The sequence below is a fragment of the Parambassis ranga genome, unplaced genomic scaffold, assembly GCF_900634625.1.
Source record: "Parambassis ranga unplaced genomic scaffold, fParRan2.1 scaffold_118_arrow_ctg1, whole genome shotgun sequence".
Taxonomy (NCBI): Eukaryota; Metazoa; Chordata; class Actinopteri; family Ambassidae; genus Parambassis; species Parambassis ranga.
In genome coordinates this window covers 10,816-21,630 of record NW_021144697.1, presented here as the reverse complement: position 1 = coordinate 21,630, position 10,815 = coordinate 10,816, and positions in this window count along the sequence as shown.

Sequence of the window (10,815 nt, the reverse complement as noted above, 5' to 3'; positions counted from 1 at the left end):
TCTTTTTTAGGTCTGGGGCTGCGCTCTGTTTATTTACTGTATTTGTTATTATGTAGTAGCCTCATGACCAGGTTTTAGAATGTTCAAAACGTTGTAGGTGGACACAGAAAACACCGAGGTAGAGCGGGAGAACCCCGGTCTGGCCTTAGACAGCTGGTTGGAGCCTGCATAAACGGGGCACGACCGGTTGAATGAGGTCCGACAGATCAGGCTTTTCTCCCGTCGACACCTGCTGTGTTCAGGTCTGGGGCTAATTGTTTTTGTTCATTGCTGTGTTCCATATGTTAAAATGTGTTCTTATGTATTTTATGTGCAGCACTAACCCAGTTTTCAGAATGTTCCAGATGTTTTAGGTTTCTGGGTGTTGCTGCAGTTCCGGGGAGAAGGAAACAATGAGGGAAGAAAGTGAGGTAAATGTGAAGATATTTTATGTTTGTGTGTTATCAGACAATGACGTTCCTTGTACCTGTTAACTTCATTCCAGTTTTGATTCAGTTTTAGTTTTATTCAGTCCAAGAGGAGGCTTCTCAGATGGATCATCACAGTTTGTTCAAGGGAAAAAAAAAAAAACATAAAGATAAGTATTTTATTTATATTAAAAATTATTCATCAGATCACTTACATTGAACTGTGCACTGATGCAATTGTCTTTGTTTTTGTCTTTGCTGAATATGAAGCTGACCGAAGGATTCCAGGGACTCAGGCCGCACCACCAACACAAAGATAAGTATTTTACATTCAAACATATTGACCAGACTGCTCATAAAGAACTGTGCACTGATGCAATTGTTTGTTTTGTCTTTGCTGGACAGGAAGCTGACCAAAGGATTCCAGGGACCCAGGCAGCACCACCAACACAAAGATAAGTATTTTACATTCAAACATATTCATCAGATCACTCATAAAGAACTGTGCACTGATGCAATTGTTTTTGTCTTTGCTGGACAGGAAGCTGACCAACGGATTCCAGGGACCCAGGCAGCACCACCAACACAAAGATAAGTATTTTACATTCAAACATATTCAAGAGATCACTCATAAAGAACTGTGCACTGATGCAATTGTTTGTTTTGTCTTTGCTGGACAGGAAGCAGACCAAAGGATTCCAGGGACCCAGGCAGCTACACTGTGGAGCAGGAATACCAGCTGGACTTCCTCTTTGGTCCAGGTACGTGTTGTAAATGTTACAGGAGGTTGTTTCATGCTCAAAATGTCCCATACACACAGTAACATTTATTTTCATGTTGACATACTTATTTATAGGACACGAGGAGTCCACGAAGATGATCCAGGCCTTGGAGACCTCATCAGCAGCTGTTGCTCACAAACAGCCAGTAAGTTTGCAGACTGTCATGGCAGTTCTGACAAATGTTCAAGTGAGCAATGCTATAATATTGTGGTTGATGATTTGTCTTTTTGTGTCTTTCTAGAAAAACCTGAAGAGCACTGACCTCATGTTTAAAGTTCAATTGTAATCATAGTTCTATTTAGTGTAGAAATAAAATTGATTTAGACCTTTGAACGTGTCTGTGTGTGTTTCAGGGAAATGTTTAGTCTCCAGTAATCATAACATGTTGTGGTTTAAAACATCAAGTTATATATTTGGTAAGATGTTGGTCAGAAACCTTATCTCTCACTGATCATCCAGTATTCTAAGAAGTTTAAAGAATCTCCATTCAAATTATGGTGACACATGAAAAATGGACATTTATCAGGTGCAGGTTACATCTTGTGTGTTTGGAAGCATATGTCATACATTAGCATAAACACAGTAGCCTTTAATAGGTTTGTTAATACGTGTGTGGCCTTTTATACACTTTCTAAGACTTTATCCCACAGTGATCATCCAGTACTCCATTAACTTTAAAGGGGAATGTCCATTCAACTTAAGCCTGGTGACACATGACAGATGGACATGTTGTGTGTGGTTTGAACATCACAGCAGCTATCCATAGGTTTTTAATATTGTGTTTAGTCAGTCTAAGTGGTGAGTTCCTCAAAATGATGAAAAAATGTACTGAAGCCTGTTGAGGGGACACAGTGCTGAAGATGCCCAGAAGATCTCCAGTTGGTGTTCCCTGCAAATCCTGTCTGAGACATGGGAAGATCATGAAGCAGCATCAGTGGATTCATGGCAAGATGGTGGTCCCCCTGGGAAGGATTCTTTGGCAGCAGCACACAGAAGCAGACAGGAGGCTCAGCCAGCACAGTCAGAGGTCACAGGTACACACACACACACAGTTTAATTCTAAACAATAACCCTCATAGGAAACAATGCTTTAGTGAAAATAAAGGCAGTCTGGCATACCTTGATGCAGAATCTTTATTACAATAAGACGTAAATCCAGTTACAGTCCATGTTCAAACAGACATTTTCTTACATGCACACTGCTGTGGATATTATGACTGCTTTGTTATTGTGGACACTCAGTTTCAAATCTGAATCTACATCTGACAGCTTTTTATGTCTTTCTTTAAACAGTGGATGAAAAGGATGAGGGACACTGTGGACCAGGCAGAAAATCCAAAGACAGGGAGGTCACATGACTGCAGGGAAGACAGCAGAATTCCATCTGGTGAGAGAAAGTAAAACACAAACATTAGACCTCTGACATATTGAGTATTGAGGATTCATATTGAGTCCTCATGTCCGTGCCACTTACCTTTTTCACAGACAAGCAGCTTAAGCTGACCTAACCCTCCTCATAGGATATAATGGAAAATCACTGACAACCCTGACAAAACCCAGTCAACTTTGGAAGCCTGTCAGTCTGGCATGCCTCTACCACCTGTACCACCTCTACCTGTACCACCTACCATATTTACAGGCAAGCCACTTAAGCTGACCTAACCCTCCTCATAGGAAATAATGGAAAAGTGGAATCAGTGGACTTACTGACATGTGGCAGTGATGGCGGTGTCTTCCAAAAGCATTTATAGGGGGGCGAACCGGCAGCAGAGTGTGGGCGAGCGCGCATTGGCCCACTCAAAATTTCTTGTGAAATTTTCTAGTATTTACTTATAACTGCACTTTCAGAAACTTTGACGCGCAACTCCTCTCGCAGTTTTGAGTTAACCTACACGTGTTATATATCAAATCGACCAGCTCGGTCTGGAATGGTGTGCTATGACTTTTGGTAGCGATTGGAATGATGGTGTGTGACAACCGCCCTCAGAACTAAACTGAATTCTTCCCATAGGAAATACAGGGAAAACAGCCAAGTTAGGATGAAAACACACCTAACTTTGAAGGCATGCCGTTTGGGCATGCTTCCACACAGAACCTTCATTGAAAATGTTAAATGTAGATAAACATCAGACCTCTGACATATTGAGGCGCCATGTCTGTACCACCTACCATATTTACAGGCAAGCCGGTTAAGCTGACCTAACCCTCCTCATAGGAAATAATGGAAAATCGGTCAGACCCCTGACAAAACCCAGTCAACTTTGAACGCTTATCAGTCTGGCATGCCTCTACACAGAATATTCATTTCAACTGTTAACTGCTCATAAGGAGTTGAACTTTATCATATTGAGTCCTCATCTTCATCTGTTTTGCCCAACTCCATAAAATAGCAGCCAAAGTTGCATCCACATCTTTAGGATTTCCCCATTCAGAATGAATGGAGAAGCTTAGGGCCTATTAAACCTTATGTAAAACCAATCAGAAACACTGTAACAGCATGAAATGTCATCAGTGGACTTACTGACATGTGGCAGTGATGGCGGTGTCTTCCAAAAGCATTTATAGGGGGGCGAACCGGCAGCAGAGTGTGGGCGAGCGCGCATTGGCCCACTCAAAATTTCTTGTGAAATTTTCTAGTATTTACTTATAACTGCACTTTCAGAAACTTTGACGCGTATCTCCTCCCGCAGTTTTGAGTCGAGCCACACGTGTTATACATCAAATCGACCGGCTCGGTCTGGAATGGTGTGCTATGACTTTTGGTAGCGATTGGCTGGACGGTGTGTGAGAACTGCCCCCAGAACTAAACTGAATTCTTCCCATAGGAAATACAGGGAAAACAGCCAAGTTAGGATGACAACACACCTAACTTTGAAGGCATGCCGTTTGGGCATGCTTTCACACAGAACCTTCATTCAAAATGTTAAATGTAGATAAAGATTAGACCTCTGACATATTGAGGCGCCATGTCTGTACCACCTACCATATTTACAGGCAAGCCGGTTAAGCTGACCTAACCCTCCTCATAGGAAATAATGGAAAATCAGTGAGATCCCTGACAAAACCCAGCCAACTTTGGAAGTCTATCAGTCTGGCATGCCTCTACACAGAATATTCATTTCAACTTTAGACAACTCAGTAGTAGTTGGACTTTATCTTACTGAATCAAAATGTTATGGTTTTGGCAAGTGGGATGGATGGACCGGCAGCAGAGTGTGGGCGAGCGCGCATTGGCCCACTCAAAATTTCTTGTGAAATTTTCTAGTATTTACTTATAACTGCACTTTCAGAAACTTTGACGCGTAACTCCTCTCGCAGTTTTGAGTGCAGCCACACGTGTTATACATCAAATCGACCGGCTCGGTCTGGAATGGTGTGCTATGACTTTTGGTAGCGATTGAACAGACAGTGTGTGAGAACCGGCCCCAAAACTAAACTCAATTCTTCCCATAGGAAATACAGGGAAAACAGCCAACTTAGGATGAAAACACACCTAACTTTGAAGGCATGCCGTTTGGGCATGCTTTCACGCAGAACCTTCATTCAAAATGTAAAATGTAGATAAACATCAGACCTCTGACATATTGAGGCACCATGTCTGTACCACCTACCATATTTACAGGAAAGCCACCTAAGCTGACACAACACTCCTCATAGGAAATAATGGAAAAACGGTGACATCCCTAACAAAACCCAGTTAACTTTGGAAGCTTATCAGCCTGGCATGCCTCTACACAGAATATTGATTTCAACTTTAGACAACTCGGTAGTAGTTGGACTTTATCATATTGAGTCCTCGTCTTCATCTGTTTCGCCCAACTTGTCCTTATGGCTGCTTAAGTTGCATCCACATCTTTAGGATTCCTCCATTCAGAATGAATGGAGAGACTTAGGGCCTATTAAACCTTATGTAAAACCAATCAGAAACACTGTAAAACCATGAAATGTCATCAGTGGAGTCGTGCAGATGTGGCAGTGATGGCGGTGTCTTCCAAAAGCATTTATAGGGGGGCGAACCGGCAGCAGAGTGTGGGCGAGCGCGCATTGGCCCACTCAAAATTTCTTGTGAAATTTTCTAGTATTTACTTATAACTGCACTTTCAGAAACTTTGACGCGTAACTCGCCTCGCAGTTTTGAGTGCAGCCACACGTGTTATACATCAAATCGACCGGCTCGGTCTGGAATGGTGTGCTATGACTTTTGGTAGCGATTGGAATGATGGTGTGTGAGAATCCGCCCCAAAAATAAACTGAATTCTTCCCATAGGAAATACAGGGAAAACAGCCAAGTCAGAATGAAAACACACCTAACTTTGAAGGCATGCCGTTTGGGCATGCTTCCACGCAGAACCTTCATTCAAAATGCAAAATGTAGATAAACATCAGACCTCTGACATATTGAGGCACCATGTCTGTACCACCTACCATATTTACAGGAAAGCCGCTTAAGCTGACATCACCCTCCTCATAGGAAATAATGGGAAACCGGTCAGATCCCTGACAAAACCCACTCAACTTTGAACGCTTATCAGTCTGGCATGCCTCTACACAGAATATTCATTTCAACTTTAGACAACTCAGAAGTAGTTGGACTTTATCATATTGAGTCCTCATTTTCATCTGTTTTGCCCAACTTGTCCTTATGGCTGCTTAAGTTACATCCACATCTTTAGGATTTCCCCATTCAGAATGAATGGAGAAGCTTAGGGCCTATTAAACCTTATATAAAACCAATCAGAAACACTGTAAAACCATGAAATGTCATCAGTGGACTTACTGACATGTGGCAGTGATGGCGGTGTCTTCCAAAAGCATTTATAGGGGGGCGAACCGGCAGCAGAGTGTGGGCGAGCGCGCATTGGCCCACTCAAAATTTCTTGTGAAATTTTCTAGTTAGTGGGCCAATGCCCTAGGGCAGAGCCTATTGTAAAGCCTGCGGCTTTACAATAGGCTCTGCCCTAGGGCATTGTTCCACTATTACTATTGCTCGCGTTTCTTCTTATTTTTATTCTCCTTCTTGCGGACAATTTTTCGGCGCGTAACTAGTCCCACAGCTTTTGCGCCAGCGGCTTGAAACTTTCACAGAACGTCCGGCCATATCGGGAATGGTGTGCTATGACTTTTCTTTCCGTTCCGACGTACGGTTTTCGCGTTATTCGCGAAAAACCAGTGGGCGAACGACATAGACGGTGAATGGGGAGAGCGAGAAAAAAAGGCAAAAAACCCCAAAACCGGGGTCTCTTTGAGTCCACATAGCTCCGGCATACTGTCACCTACAGACATGATTTTCGGTTTAAACGAATCAGCACAAGTAGACCTACATGCTTTCTATATACATGTGTGCTTGAATTTTGCTTAGTTTAGGAGATTTGGCAGTTTACGTTTTGACGTGGTTTTGGAACATTTTTCTCTCTCTCCGCTAGAGTGGGATGATGTCACGCACTCTAACTTTCCCTGTTTTTTCCAAAACAGAAAAAAAAGGTAAACTACTTCAATTTGTGGCCACACTGTGTGCTCCACATACATAAATATGCTATCAAAACGTAGGGATTTTTGTCCCGGTCAAGCTGGTGCGCCCCTTTTTGTCATGTGACCCACGGTTTTTGGTCAGGTGACCCTCAAGCGAAGGGAGCGCCACTCCCTCCTCCCATCCGCTCCCATGTTAAACTTGGCCAAGATTTCAGATGAAAATCCTGATGGGCAAGGCATTTCTAACCTGCCAGAAAAATCACATACGTCGATCAAAACACATGAATTTGAAAATGGCATTAGTAGACAAGTGCCTGGCGCTCACGGTGAAAGAATTTTTCCTCTGTGACTTTTCGTTGTCCAGTAAAAAGAAGTTGTTTGGGAGGCTTTTTCTAGCTGCCTCTGAGTTTTCTCAGAAGCAGCTACAGAGTCTCTGCTCTCTCCCTCTGCAATAGAAGGGAGGGGGGGGGAGGGCCGAGGGGGCCGTTTCCAGGGTAACCTCCACAGGTGCTTTAACTGACTTGGAGGCTTCTCTGATGACATCACCTAACATGGCCGCTCCCATTGACAATGCATTGGGCTCATTCAAACCAATGTAACTACACTGTATTGATCCATACAGACAGACACACACACCTCTGCAACAGAAGGGGGGCTGGGGGGGTTGAGGCAGCCGTTTCCATGGTAACCTACCCAGATGCTCTAACTGACTTGAAGGCTTCTCTGATGACATCACCAAAGATGGCCGCTCCCATTAACAATGCATTGGGCTCATTCAACCCAATGTAACTACACTGTATTGATCCATACACAGGCAGACACACACATACATACACAACCATACAGGAACATACACAACTACACTCACACATGCCCACAGACACACACACACACACATGCACACACACACACACACACACACACACACTGATTTTCAAAATAAAAGCCTCCAAATCATTACACACCTTACTAGGCCTGGCAAACTACACACAAGCCACCCACAAATATGCAGACACACTCTATATACATCTGCCAACACACAGACACACAAACAGGGATTTTCAAAATAAAAGACCCTGCACAATAACAGGATATGGCTGACATTCAGATTTTCAAAATAAAACACTTAAACATGTTTTAACATGCATTAGGGAGTGTCCCCAGCCCACCCCCGCACACACACACACTTACACAGACACACACTGATTTTCAAAATAAAAGCCCCAAATTCATTACACAGCTAACTAGCGCTAGCCACCCCTACAAATTATACATCAAATCGACCGGCTCGGTCGGGACTACTACCCTCTGAGGTTTGGTAGCGATCGGACAAACGGTATCCGAAAAAATCCCGAAAAACTGCGATCGACCCTCCCCACAGGCATCAAATCACTGTCAAACTTTGAACGCATGCCGTTTGGGCATGCTTCCACGCAGAACCTTCATTCAAAATGCAAAATGTAGATAAACATCAGACCTCTGACATATTGAGGCACCATGTCTGTACCACCTACCATATTTACAGGAAAGCCGCTTAAGCTGACATCACCCTCCTCATAGGAAATAATGGGAAACCGGTCAGATCCCTGACAAAACCCACTCAACTTTGAACGCTTATCAGTCTGGCATGCCTCTACACAGAATATTCATTTCAACTTTAGACAACTCAGAAGTAGTTGGACTTTATCATATTGAGTCCTCATCTTCATCTGTTTTGCCCAACTTCATAAAATAGCAGCCAAAGTTGCATCCACATCTTTAGGATTTCCCCATTCAGAATGAATGGAGAAGCTTAGGGCCTATTAAACCTTATATAAAACCAATCAGAAACACTGTAAAACCATGAAATGTCATCAGTGGAGTCGTGCAGATGTGGCAGTGATGGCGGTGTCTTCCAAAAGCATTTATAGGGGGGCGAACCGGCAGCAGAGTGTGGGCGAGCGCGCATTGGCCCACTCAAAATTTCTTGTGAAATTTTCTAGTTAGTGGGCCAATGCCCTAGGGCAGAGCCTATTGTAAAGCCTGCGGCTTTACAATAGGCTCTGCCCTAGGGCATTGTTCCACTATTACTATTGCTCATACTTATTCTTCTTATTCTCCTTCTTCTGGACAATTTTTCGGCGCGTAACTAGTCCTACAGCTTTCGCGCCAGCGACCTGAAACTTTCACAGAACGTCCGGCCATATCGGGAATGGTGTGCTATGACTTTTCTTTCCGTTCCGACGTACGGTTTTCGCGTTATTCGCGAAAAACCAGTGGGCGAACGACATAGACGGTGAATGGAGAGAGCGAGAAAAAAAGGCAAAAAACCCCAAAACCGGGGTCTCTTTGAGTCCACATAGCGCCGGCATACTGTCACCTACAGACATGATTTTCGGTTTAGAGGAATCAGCACAAGTAGACCTACATCTTTTCTATATACATGTGTGCTTGAATTTTGCTTAGTTTAGGAGATTTGGCAGTTTACGTTTTGACGTGGGTTTGGAACATTTTTCTCTCTCTCCGCTAGAGTGGGATGATGTCACGCACTCTAACTTTCCTTGTTTTTTCCAAAACAGAAAAAAAAGGTAAACTACTTCAATTTGTGGCCACACCGGGTGCTCCACATACATAAATATCTTATCAAAACGTAGGGATTTTTGTCCCGGTCAAGCTGGTGCGCCCCTTTTTGTCATGTGACCCACGGTTTTTGGTCAGGTGACCCTCAAGCGAAGGGAGCGCCACTCCCTCCTCCCATCCGCTCCCATGTTAAACTTGGCCAAGATTTCAGATGAAAATCCTGATGGGCAAGGCATTTCTAACCTGCCAGAAAAATCACATACGTCGATCAAAACACATGAATTTGAAAATGGCATTAGTAGACAAGTGCCTGGCGCTCACGGTGAAAGAATTTTTTCTCTGTGACTTTTCGTTGTCCAGTAAAAAGAAGTTGTTTGGGAGGCTTTTTCTAGCTGCCTCTGAGTTTTCTCAGAAGCAGCTACAGAGTCTCTGCTCTCTCACTCTGCAACAGAAGGGAGGGGGGTGGGAGGGCCGAGGGGGCCGTTTCCAGGGTAACCTCCACAGGTGCTTTAACTGACTTGGAGGCTTCTCTGATGACATCACCTAACATGGCCGCTCCCATTGACAATGCATTGGGCTCATTCAACCCAATGTAACTAGACTGTATTGATCCATACAGAGACAGACACACACACCTCTGCAACAGAAGGGGGGCTGGGGGGGTTGAGGCAGCCGTTTCCATGGTAACCTACACAGATGCCCCAACTGACTTGGAGGCTTCTCTGATGACATCACCAAAGATGGCCGCTCCCATTAACAATGCATTGGGCTCATTCAACCCAATGTAATTACACTGTATTGATCCATACAGAGGCAGACACACACATACATACACAACCATACAGGAACATACACAACTACACTCACACATGCACACAGACACACACAAACACACACACACACACACTGATTTTCAAAATAAAAGCCTCCAAATCATTACACACCTTACTAGGCCTGGTAAACTACACACAAGCCACCCAGAAATATGCAGACACACACTATACACAGCTGCCAACACACAGACACACAAACAGGGATTTTCAAAATAAAAGACCCTGCACAATAACAGGAAAAGGCTGACATTCAGATTTTCAAAATAAAACACTTAAACATGTTTTAACATGCATTAGGGAGTGTCCCCAACCCACCCCCGCACACACACACACTTACACAGACACACACTGATTTTCAAAATAAAAGCCCCAAATTCATTACACAGCTAACTAGCGCTAGCCACCCCTACAAATTATACATCAAATCGACCGGCTCGGTCAGGACTACTATCCTCTGAGGTTTGGTAGCGATCGGACAAACGGTATCCGAAAAAATTCCGAAAAACTGCGATCAACCCTCCCCACAGGCATCAAATCACTGTCAAACTTTGAAGGCATGCCGTTTGGGCATGCTTTCACACAGAACCTTCATTCAAAATGTTACATGTAGATAAAGATTAGACCTCTGACATATTGAGGCGCCATGTCTGTGCCACTTGCCATTATGACAGGCAAGCCGCCTAACCCTGCTCATAGGAAGTCTATTGTCTAATCTAATCTATTGTCTATACTGTTCCAGAGGTCAGACAGTAGTGTTTGACCTCT